The following is a 12,337-nucleotide window of genomic DNA, read 5'->3' as shown; positions in this document are numbered from 1 at the left end:
ATAAATGAATGACTGCAGAGAAGCAAGCTAATCGTTCATCAAGTTTATGGATGACATGAAATTGGGAGCAGTTTCTAGCCAGAGGTTAGAATCGTAAAGCAGATTGGCTTTCACAAATGAGAGTATGGCAGGCTGAAACGGAATTGGATGACGTTCATTAAGTAACTAGTTGGAAGAAGTCGTTGCCGGGAGTCTGTGAGAGCTGGGAATGTAATGATTTCTGTGCACATTCCCAGACAAGCTGTGGGTGGCAGGCTGAATGCGGAGTGAAAGAAGCCGGCCATTGAGAGCTGGTCCCCCCACTGAGGTCAGTTCATGGGTTTGTGACAAGCAAGACCTAGGCAGGTCCTTCTGCCTCCAGGAAGGCACTCCTAGCTCTGTATTTTGGGGAACATAGAAGATTCAAGGAAGCAAGTAAAAGAGCATTTAAAATAGTGAAAGGGAAGACAAATTGGATTTCTCCAGCCAGGTTAAAGAGGCTTGGGTTATTGCATTTGGAAAGAGAATGGGCTTTAATGAGGGGCCTCACCTCCCAGCGTGGAGAAGGAGCCCCAAAATGAGAGTGATGGGCAGGGAGGCAGTGGCAGCCTGCCTTGCCCCCACTGCAGCCTCCGGAGCTGCTGCCACCCCTGCTGTTTACACTTTTATCGTTAGCAATGAAAGACGATGATGTGTGTGTGAGCTGTATTGATTGTGCCTCTTAGATTTTTATGTCATTGTGGAAAGTGGCAATTATGCTCGCCCGCTCTGGAGGGAGCAGACAGCCCCGGGGGAGGACAACACAGGGCCGGGATAACTCGGAAGACAGCCAGAGGGGGTCTAGCTCAGGAGCTGGGGGTATGAGACAGGCAGCCTGGGGATGGGGCTGGTTGAGCCTGAGAAGGGACAGGAATCCCACCAAGTGATGCACCTACTCTAGGCCATAGACATTTCTTAAGCACCTACAGAGTGCAAGATGGTCAAGTCATTGTCCCACACTTGTCTGAAAGCCCTCTGATGGCTTCCTTTTTGTGATTAAAATAAATCCATTCTACCTATTGGAGCATATGTCATCAGACCCCCACCTACCTCTCTGGTCTCACCTCCATTCTTTGCCTTTGTCATTCACGACTGCCTAGTCATCTAGCCTTCCTCCTGGTCTGCCCGCACAACAAGCGTGGCCCTGCCTCCGGGTCTTTGCCCTTTGCCCTTGTAGTTCCCTCTCCTGGAATGCTGTCCCCTGTGCTCTGTCCTGCCATTATCTTCACATTCAGGTCTCAGATTAAGTATCACCTTCTCACATATTCCCGTGTTATGTCCACACCAGTCTGTCTGACACATCATGTTCTTTTCTTTTCCTCATAGCGCTTCTCACTCTCATATATTCTTGCCTACTTATGGGTTCATTATCTGTCTTGCCTGCCAACATGTAAATGCAAGAAGAATAGGAACCTTATCTCTTGTTCCCTGCTTTACCACCAGCACCTAGAGGAGTTCCTGGCACATGACTTAAGTGTAATGAATATTGACAAGTATTGTTCCTTCTAGTTAATAGTAGAGGAAACGGAGGCTTCAAGGGTGTATCAATTAGGACTATGTTTGACCAAAAGTAACAGAATATCCAGCTAAGACACAGAGGTGGATGACGATTGATACGGATCCAATTGCTCAATGATGACCTGATAAGCTGAGGAACTTTTCATCATTCTGCCCAGTTTTTCTTAGGCCGTTACTTTGAGCTTGCTTCTCATGGTCACAAAGTGGCTGCTCCTGCTCCTGTGACAACTTGACGTTCAAAGCAGAAAGGAGAGGAGAAGGCAAAATTCTGATCTAGTTGAATATGTTTTCCTTTTTATTAGACCTGTTCCATTTCCAGAACACCCCTCACCAGGATTCTGCTTCCAGCATTGGCTGGATCTGTGTCACTCACTGCAAGAGATACTGGGAAACTCCCTGGGCTCCAAATAGAAGAGGGCAGAAGAGAAGTGGGCTGTACAGGAGTGCTTAGTGAACCATCTTCAGTGATGACCATGAAGAAGTGACCTATGAACAGTGGAACTTGGGTCTGAGCCCACATGGGTCTGACCCCAGAGTCCATGCCCTACTTACCACACCCTGGTGCTTCTCTCCTGGCCTCTGGGTGAGACAGCAAAGATGCTAGGGCTGATCCCAGAAGTGCCATCAGGTCTGTAGCCTAGCACATGTTGTTCTGTGTTACCTGGCCTTTTTCCATCCCAACGCCTCCCCTCCCTCCCACAACACTCCCCAGTGCCCCACCTACAATGATCCATTCAGGGCTCCTAAACTCACCTGACCTTCCCTCCTCTGTCCCTTTGCAAAGATGCTCAGAGCCCCAGCTACCCTTACGCCACTCTGCTCATCCTTCGCAGCCCAGCTGGAGTGTCACCTCCTCTAATTCTTCTGCTTTCTTGCTTAGTCACATGCTAAGGACTCACAGCAGAGAGAAAGGCAGACAATAAGCAAACAAACAAAATAAATAAGACTGTTTCATAGAAGGATAGGTGCAATGAGGAAACAAAACAGGGTGACATGTTAGAGAGCAACTGGGAAGCTGTGGTAGATGGAATAGTGGCCCCAAAGGTGTTTATGTCCTAGTTCTTGGAACCTGTGAATATGAGAGTTTACATGGCAGAGGGAAATTAAGGTTGTGGATGAAATTAAGGTTGTGGATGAAATTAAGGTTGTGTGCAATAAAGACTTGGCTGACCTCAGTCCCTGGTTCCTGGGGACCTCTATGTCCTATATAACCTCTATCCTCTGTAACCTCTATATCCTCAGAAATTCTGGAGGGATAGGACTGTATTTGTTATTCATGGCGGCGCCTTAGACCATGCCTGATAGTTTATGCTCATGAGGTGACTCAAAACGGAGGCTGATGGTGCCATAAAGACCAGCCATGTAATTAGAAGAGTTCGAACTTTGAGCCCCACAAGGAGAAGAGAGCTGGACACTGAGTTTAGTCACATGACCGATGATTCAGTCAAGCAGGTCAGCCATGCCTATGCAATGAAACCTCCATAAAAACTCTGCACACTGAGACTCCAGGGAGCTTCCTGGTTGGTGATACTCTTTGCTGTTGCATGTTGTTGTGCTGGGAGGGTAAAGCATTCCTGACAACATGGGGAGAGAACACAGAAGTTTAACGTTTGGGGCCCCTAAACCTCATCCTCTGCATCTCCCCCCTTGATTTGCTCTGAATTATATCCTTTTGTAGTCAGAAATATGGTACTTTCCTGAGTTCTCTGAGCCATTCCAGCAAATTGTAGCAACTAAGCGGGTAGCGAGAATCCCTGACTTGGTTAGATGTGAGGGTAACCTGGGGGCCCCTGAGTTTGCATCTGGTGTCTGGGGAGATCTGCAACCTTAACTTGTGAAGTTGGCTTAATTCCAGGTGGCTGATGTCACTGGAGGTTGCTCATCAGCTGACCCTGAGTTGGGAAATGACAGGTGTACCTTGGAGAGATTGCAGTTTCCATTCCAAACCACCAGATAAAGCCAACACTGCAATAAACTGAGTCCCATGAATGCTTTGGTTTCCCAGTATACATGAAAGTTACATTTACACTATGCCGTAGTCTGTTAAGTGTGCAACGGCATTATGTCTTTGAAAATGTACCTGAGAAGTATAAGTGTTAGTTGCGCACTTGTGTCTGACTCTTTGTGACCTCATGGACTGTAGCCCGCCAGGCTTCTCTGTCCATAGGTTTCTCCAGACAAGAATATTGGAGTGGGTAGCCATTCCCTTCTCCAGGGAATATTCCCAACCCAGGGATTGAACCTGGGTCACCTGCATTGCAGGCAGAATCTTTACTGTCTGAGCCACCAGGGAAGCCCCAGAAATGTATGTAGCTTAATTTAAAAATAATATATTGCTGAAAAATGCTAACCATCATCTGAGCCTTCAGTGAGTCATAATCTCTCTGCTGGTGGAGGGTCTTGCCTTGATGTTGATGGTTGCTCACTGGTTGAGGCAGTGATTGCTAAAGGTTGGGGTGGTTGTGACAGTAGCTTAAAATAAGATACCAGTGAAGTTTGCAGCATCTATTGACTTCTTTCACGAATAATTTATAGCATACAGTGCTTTCTGACGTCCTTTTACCCATGGTGGAACTTGCTTCAAAATTGGAGTCAATCCTCTGAAACCTCCTAAATCCTGCCACTGCTTTATCAATTAAATTTATGTAATATTCTCAATACTCTTTTGTCATTTCAACAATTAAGTTTGCCATCTTATATGGCATGGTTCATGATGCTCCAAAGCTATTACAATAGTAACATCAAAGATCACTAATCACAGATCACCATAATAAATACAATAATGAAAGAGTTTGAAGTATTTTGAGAATTACCAAAACATGATGCAAAGATATGAAGTGAGCAAATGCTGTTGAAACAATGGTGCCTGTATATTTGCTCGATCAATTGTTGCAACAAATCTTTGATTTGTAAGACATACAATATTTGAGAAGCCAAATAAAACTTGGTATGCTCATATCCTGAATTATCCAGAGGGCCTGATAACAAGGGCCCTTAGAAAGGAAGAGGGAGGCAGAAGAGAGAGAACTAGAGATAGCATCATGAGAGTGACTCAGTGCAACACTGCTGGCTTTGTGGATGGAGGAAGGGGCTGAGAGGGTGGAGGAAAGAGGGCAGCCTCTAGAAGGTGGAAAAGGCAAGAAAACAGATTACCTGCTACAGCCTGCAGAAGGTATGCAGTCCTGCTGACACCTTGGTTTTAGCTGTGTAAGACCTAGTTTGGACTTCTGATCTCTGGGACAGTAGAATAACAGAGCAATGTTGTTTTAAGTCTCTCAGTTGGTGGTCATTTGTTTCAGCAGCAGTGGTGAATTAATACAGGGGTATTGGTGCTGCTGCTGCTGCTGCGTCGCTTCAGTTATGTCTGACTCTGTGTGATCCTAGATTACTTTGTATGTATTGAGGGTTGAGGGTAGTCAGGGAAGGCCTCTCTGAGAAGGAAACAATTAAGTTGAAATCTTTTGTCACATTGTTACTGGCTTTGTTTCTAAGAACCTCAAAAATGTGAACTTTCCGTGATTCTGCTTTGTATACCCACCACTTGCTGGAGACCCAGGAGGGCCAAATTCCTCAGGAACTTTTTCTTTCACATCATTTTCATTTTGTTTTGTTTAACAACTCAGTAAAGTCGTCTTTGTGAGTGTGTGTGTGTATGATCTACGGATTTTAACACATTTATAGATTCATGCAACTACCTCAATAGGATCGAGGCCCATCAACCCCATGAAACTCTGGTACACGCTCCCTTTATCATCACGCACGTTCCACACCCCTACTCCATAACAAGCACTGGCCTGTTCTCCAACACTATCACTTTGTTTTTTTTGAGCAGTTTGCATAAAAGGAATGACACAGTATGCAACCTTTGAGACTGGCTTCTTTCACTCAGCATAATGCCTCTGAGATTCCTTGAAGTCATTGCGTGAATCAATAATTAATTCCTTTTTATTGCAGACTATTATTCCATTGAATGGATATACTGAAGTTTCTCCATTCACCTATTGCGGGACATTTGAATTGCTTCCAGTTTGGGCAATTGCCACCTGCTATGATCATTTATGTTCCAGTTTTCACATGAACATAAGTTTTCATTTCTCTAGGGTAAACACTCTGGAGTGGGATTGCTGGGTCATATGGTAATTATATGTTTACCTTGATAAGAAACTGCCAAGCTATACCGTTTTGCATTCCCACCAGCAGTCCTTGAGAGTTCCAATTGCTCGGCATCCTCACCAGCACTTGGTTTTGTCAGTTTGTTTTGTCCATTTGTAAAAGTGTAGTTATAACATTGCCAGAATGGCTGATAATGATGAACATCTTCATGTATGCTTATTGGCCATCTTTATGTCCTCCTGAATAAAGTTTCTGTTGAAATCTCTTGTCCATCTTTTAATTGGGTTGCTTGTTGTCTTTTTGTTGAATTTTGAGGGTTCTTCATATACTTTGAATAGAAATCTTTTGCCGGACATGTGGTTTGCAAACATTCTCTCCAGGTTTGTAGCTTGCTTTTTCATTTGCTTAACAGTGTCCTTCACAAGAACAGAAAGGTTGATTTTGATGATACTCAATTTATTCTTTTATGGATTGTGCTTTTAATGTGAAAACTCTGCCTACTCCCAAGTCATGAAGACTTTCTCTTAAGTTATCTTCCAGAAGTTTTATCTATAATCTATTTAGAATTAAATTTTGGATAAAGTATAAGACTTAAGATTTTTAAAAATAATAACTTTAGATAGACATACCTGACTTTTCCAGTCCACTTAGAATTAATATTTTACCACTTCATGTGGAATGAAGAACCCTCACCACTCTATATGTCATTATACCCTCTTCCTTTTCTGCTGTATTTGTCTTCTGAATGACGTGTACATTCATTGAAATCCCATTAGGCAATGTCATATTTTGTTTTTAACCATCAGACACATTTTAAAAAGCTCAACAGGAAAGTCAACAGAAGAAAAATAGTCTATAATACACATCCAAATTCTTGCCATTTCTGCTAACCTTCCTTACTCCTGTTCCAAGTTTCTGCTGTTATTCCCCTTCTGTTGAAGAGTTCTTTAGCAATCTTTTAGTCCGGGTCTCCTGGCAACCAATTCCCCTAGCTTTCCTTCATCTGAAAACGTCTTTGTTTTACCTACATTCCCAAAGCACGTTTCCTGTGAGGAATTCTGAGGCGAGAGTTCTTTTCTTGAAGAATTTTAAAATGTTGTTCACTTTCCTCTGGCCTTTGTGGTTTCCACTGAGAACTCTAGTCATGTGAATCATTGTTCCCCTATAGGTTTTCTCTGGTTGTTTTCAAGATGTTTTTTCTTTGTCTTAAGTTTTCAAAAGTTTAATTATGATGTGTCCGGGCATAGATTTCTATGTGTTTATTCTATTTTGGATTCGCTGAGCTTAAATTTGTGTGTTTATATGTTTCATCAGATTTGGAAGATTTGCATCACTGTTTCTTCAAATTTTTCCCCGGATCTCCCTTTGTCTTCTCCTTCCAAGACTCCAGTGACATGAATGTTAGACCTTTGGATATTGTCCCACAGGTCTCTGAGGCTCTCTTCATTTTTCCCCGATCTTCTTTCTCTATGTTATTCATATTAGATAACTTCTGTTAGTCTATCTTCAAGTTTACTGTTTTCTCCATCATTTCCATTTTGCTATTGAGCCCATGCAGTGAGTCTTTAAATTTTTGGTTATTGTATTTTCCACTTCTAAACTTCCATTTGATTCTTCTAGATATCTTTTGTTTTTAGGCTGATGCTTTTTTGTCTTTCCGTGAATTTCAAGAATGTTTGCCCTTATATATTGGACTATTTTTATAATAGCTTCTACTATCTCGGTAAAGTCATCTCAGCATTGGCTACTGTTAATTGTCTTTTCCCAAGTAAGTTGAGATTTCCCTGGTTCTTCCCGTGCAGAGCAGTTTTCTGTTTTTCCTTTAGCAGACAGTTGACCCAGTTGGGTTCAGAACACAAGTTCCCTCCAGCTTCCTGTGGGTTGTGGTTCCAATGGCAGTGCAACTTTCAAAGCTTCCGCAGTGCTGTTTGGGTCTGTCCCCTGTCTGCACCTCCCCACAGCCAATCTGGGATTGAGACAGTGGCCCGTCCTCAGGTGTTCTGTTCTCTAGTTGCTTCTTGCTGTTTAAGGTCAGGCTGTGCAGTTCAATTTCATAAACAGCTTTAAGGGACTGTTTTTCCCAGCTCTTCCCTTCCTGTGATCTCCCCTGGGCTTTCCAGTTTACTGAGGTTTCTCTTGGCCAGTCCCCAGGCCAGAGGCTGGGGCTCTGCTTACTGTGCATACCATGTCTTTCCTGTGGCTGCTAGTGTGGAATCCAAGGGGCTTGCCCACCCTGGTGGGCCATGGCTCCTCCCACTGGAGCTCTGGTTTGCCCCCAGCCCACACTACTATTGCTGCTGCTACCATCAGATGATTTATTGGAGGCTGGGGTGCAAGAGAACGAAAAAAAAGGCAGAGAAAAAAAAAAACAGATGCCTTCTCTTCTGTATCTCACCCTTTTCTTGGTCCTCAAGACAGAATCAGAGGGCTTTTCCTGGAACTCTCTTTGTAGATGCCAATACCCACTTCAAGATTTTGCACTGCATTGGATTCAGCCCAGGAGATATTGAGAGGGGGTAAAAATAATAAATTTACTACTGATTTGTGTTACTTTGATATCTGGTCTTCTCTGAGGCACCATAATGCCTGTAAGCCCTTTATCGTGGGACCCAGCACTTAGTAAGTGCTCAAAAATGGCAGCTATTGTTGATTTTATTATTACCACATACTTGGTTGCAGGCAGAAGAGACTTCACATCCATGCTCTGTCAAGGTTTTATGCTGTATTCAGTGGGGGAGACAGGATGAGTGTGTTTGCCTCATCTTACACGGAACTGGAAACTCCCAGTCAATTTTTTAAAGGACATAAAGCATGCAAGTATACAGAGGTGGTGTGGTGCTAAAGCCAATGTTTAGGAAGCACATAACAGAGCTTCATGTTCGTGCAACTTGGGGTTTGAACCCAGCTGTCCTTTATAGCTGTGTAATGCTGGGCAAGAATCTAAGTGTATATGATCCTCGGGTTCCTCACCTGTAAAATATAGAGTCACGGGGTGTGCGAGAATGATGCAATAATGTCTATAAAGCTCTTTATTTCAGGATTCAGGATATAGTAAGTGCCCAAGACACTAATGGCAACTCTTGGTGTTATTACCACCTGGGATTGCAAGTTACAGAGAGGGACTGCCTATATTAAGCAAAAGGGAAGGCACATTTGGGGCTCCCAGAATCCACAGGAGGTGATGGGCATCAGGTCTAGGAGCACCAGCGACTGCGGGCTGGGTTGAGGTTCACAGTTGAGTTCACTCCTGGCCCCACAGCATGGGACACACAGCCCTCGGGCTCCCACTGTGGGAGGCAGGTGCCATCACTGCCCTCCCCATGAAGACGGTGCTCATTGAGGACCCTCCCAGAGGGAAACAGGAACTCACAAGCAAGAAGAGTAGACTCTGGAAAGCTCTCCTTAACCTCCCCTGCCCCCGCAACCTCTTCCCTTTTACTAGAAATGAGACCACAGGCAATCAACCTAACCTCTCTATACCTATTTTCTTAGCTGTGAAATGAGGCTAGAAATCATATAAACTGAAGATTTCATTCAATAATGTCAGAAAATATTAAGTCAGGATTAGGCAGTGTGCTAGTGCTCAGTTAGTAAATATTATTATTACTACTACAGGTGGCTGCTCCTTCAATCCTCACAACAACCTCTGTGTGTTACTGGCCTGACTCTCCAGGTGGAGAAACCGAGAGAGGTGCAGTGGTTTGGCCGAGGATGCAGGTGGCCTTCTAAACTGGTTTGAATCGTACCTGTTGTGAAGGCGGGGCTGATGCCACCAAAGGTGGGACAGGCCCCCAGGGAATGGCTGGCAGCCAAAAAGGAGCACCATTCAGGGAAGGGGGTCTTGAACTGGGGGTAGAGGAGCCCCCTTCATCTGTGTACCTACCTGCTGTGTGGGTTCCCTTGTGTGTGCAAAGTGTGTCTCCTCTCAGCACACACATGTCCTGCTCTGTGCTTTTCTCACGAAAAACATCAGTGACTTGGATGAGGCATCATGATGAGAAATCTGAGAACCTCCTCATGGGCTAGGGGACAGAACAGGGTCCCCACAGGGCCTGAGGGGTGTGGGGATTGGCAGGAGAAGCCCTAAGTTGACCGGGCACGCTGATCTCATCTGGAAAGCACAGCTGGAGTGGGTGGGCAGGCCAGCACTGGACTGACAGCTAGACAAGAAGGCCAGGGTGGAAAACCAGAGGGACCCATCGTGGGGCGGGAGGTGATGGGGGTGCAGATGGTACCTCTTTTTCTTTCCATGTTATTTTCTTCCACTTAAGCAAAAGCTGTAACGAGGCAGCCTATGGAATGGCAAGATTGATTGTGTCATTCTGGCCTTTGAGGGAAGAAGGGGGAAAAAAATCAAATTATCGGACAGGGTCCTTTTAAGGAGCTGCTGCTTTAATTTATTTTTTTTATATTTTGTCAATAGCTGTTGTTTTTTTCTTACACAAGTGCTGCACTTTATAAATGGATTTTTCTTGGGCAAAACAAACACAGTCATTTCATACCTCCTTCTAAAACTTACCAAAAATGTGGTGAGTGGCTATGATGGACAAAGGGCCAGATCACCACTTGGAAGGGTGACGGGTAGCTTTAGAGACTCCCCCAGCCCTGGGGGAGGGGGGCAGGTGGAGTTGGACATGGCAGCAGACTGTGGCGCAGATCACCACCCCCCGGGCACATGGCCCAGGTTCCAGGCCTGTTGAGGCTCCGTGACCCCCCAGTGGAGGAAAACATTTTTTAAAACAGAGGTTGCTTCCCGCCTTCAAAAGTCTGATTGACTGGGTCTGCAGTGGTCCCTGGATGGTAGTTTTTTAAGCTCAGGTGATTGGACAATAAATCTCAGCTCCTCAGCATGGCCTTCCAGCCACTCCTGAGAGACTGCCGTGCCTCATCCCCACCTCACCCCAGGTGCCCCAGAGTCCTCTGGGTGCCCCCACCTCTGTCCCTCTGCTTCCTTAGCCTGCAGTTCAGACTCACCTTTTCAAATGGCATTCAACCTCCTAACACTGGGTAGGGGTCACCCCCATTTGTTCACTCATTTATTCAACTGCTCATTGAAAATGTATTTATTCAGTCCCTCTATATGCCAGGTATTGGGCCGGGCATTGCAATAAGTAATGTCCAGGGAATATGGGAGGAGAGAGAGTCCTTGTCCTCTAGAAACACACAATACAGCTGAGAGGGAGGGAGGGAGCTGACACTGAGCAGGGGTCTCAAAGCCAGACTCCCCAGGGGTGGCACAGACCCCAGGGGAGCAGAGGCAGGACTATGGCTAAGGCCCACGCAGGCACTTTCCAAACCTTGCTGCAACCACACTGTGGAGAGCAGCTCAGAGCTGACCAGTTTTGCAGGAGAAGCTAAATCCAGGTGTGTATATTAAATCTCCTGGTTTCTAAAAGCAGCTTGAGGAAAGTGAAAGTCGCTCAGCCGTGTCCGACTCTTTGTGACCCCATTGACTGTACAGTCCATGAAATTCTCCAGGCCAGAAAACTGGAGCGGGTAGCCTTTCCCTTCTCCAGGGGATCTTCCCAACCCAGGGATCAAACCCAGTTCTCCCACACTGCAGGCGGATTCTTTACCAGCTGAGCCACCAGGGAAGCCCAGTTGATTTTCTCTAAGTCCATCATCCCTAGGAACCACACAACACAGGCCTGCCTGCCTGGTGGCTGCCTGGCGGCTGGGCCTCTGCATCTCAAATCATCTTGAAACCATTTGGTGTCATTTCAGGGGAGCTCTGAAGAGCTCCAGTACCACAGTTCTTTATGTCTCAACACAGAAAAGAATTCAGTGAGAGGCAAAGAGATAGATAAGATGTGATTTATTAAAATAGGATGCTTGTGAGGTTTACAAGTGGGCAGGCGAGAAATACCACACCCCAAGAACTTACTGGGCCACAGTTTCATAATCAAATGAGAAGTGGGGAGGGGAGAAGACCTTCTATATCTTTCTCAAGTGGATGTCATGCTTCCATCACGAGCTCCTCCTCCAGGTATGGCAGTCCCTACACAGTCAAGCTAGGTCCGCAAATTATTGTTTTTGATGTGTGCAGAGAGCATGTCATTAACTTGCTGAGCTCACTGGACAGGATGTGGGGCTCCTGCCACCGCTGTTTTATTGTCTGAGGGCACGTCTCCTGCTTCTGTTGCATGGTTTTGTTGCTAAGCAAGCCTGCTTGGTTTGGGGGTTAAGCAAACCTGCTTTCTTGAGTAATTTACAGGGGTCTCCCATATTTTTTCCTACTTACAGTCCCCTAGTGGGATTAACTATTTAATCACCTTTAATCAAATCATTACTTTGTCCCTATCACTCTTGGAGTCTGACTGGCAGGCCCCAGAGGGTGGACTGAATGGGGCAGAGGTAGAATGTTCCCCCTGCAAAGGCCACCCTGGATGGGTGCTGTCTGACCAGAGAGCCTGCCCTGGGACTGAGTTCATGTCCCTGGGCCCACATCTGGGCTCAGCTGTCTCCCTGAGACACCCTGGTTCCAGGCCAGGTGCCAGTCCCCTCCCAGCAAGGCAGGTCTCTTTTCTCCACTGCAGCGTCTCCCAGGAAGTGCCGCTTCACCCCAGTCATTCTGCAGACTTAAATAATAAATTGCAGAAGAGAGAGGGGAATTGAGCAATGCACTGTGGAGGCTGGAGGCTGAGATGGAAAATCTGATGAGGAGTCAATGAAGTGAAATGGGATGGCT

This window comes from Capricornis sumatraensis, chromosome 9, assembly GCF_032405125.1.
Source record: "Capricornis sumatraensis isolate serow.1 chromosome 9, serow.2, whole genome shotgun sequence".
In the NCBI taxonomy this organism is placed as follows: Eukaryota; Metazoa; Chordata; class Mammalia; order Artiodactyla; family Bovidae; genus Capricornis; species Capricornis sumatraensis.
The sequence above is the reverse complement of the archived record's forward strand: the minus strand, read 5'-3'. Positions refer to the sequence as shown.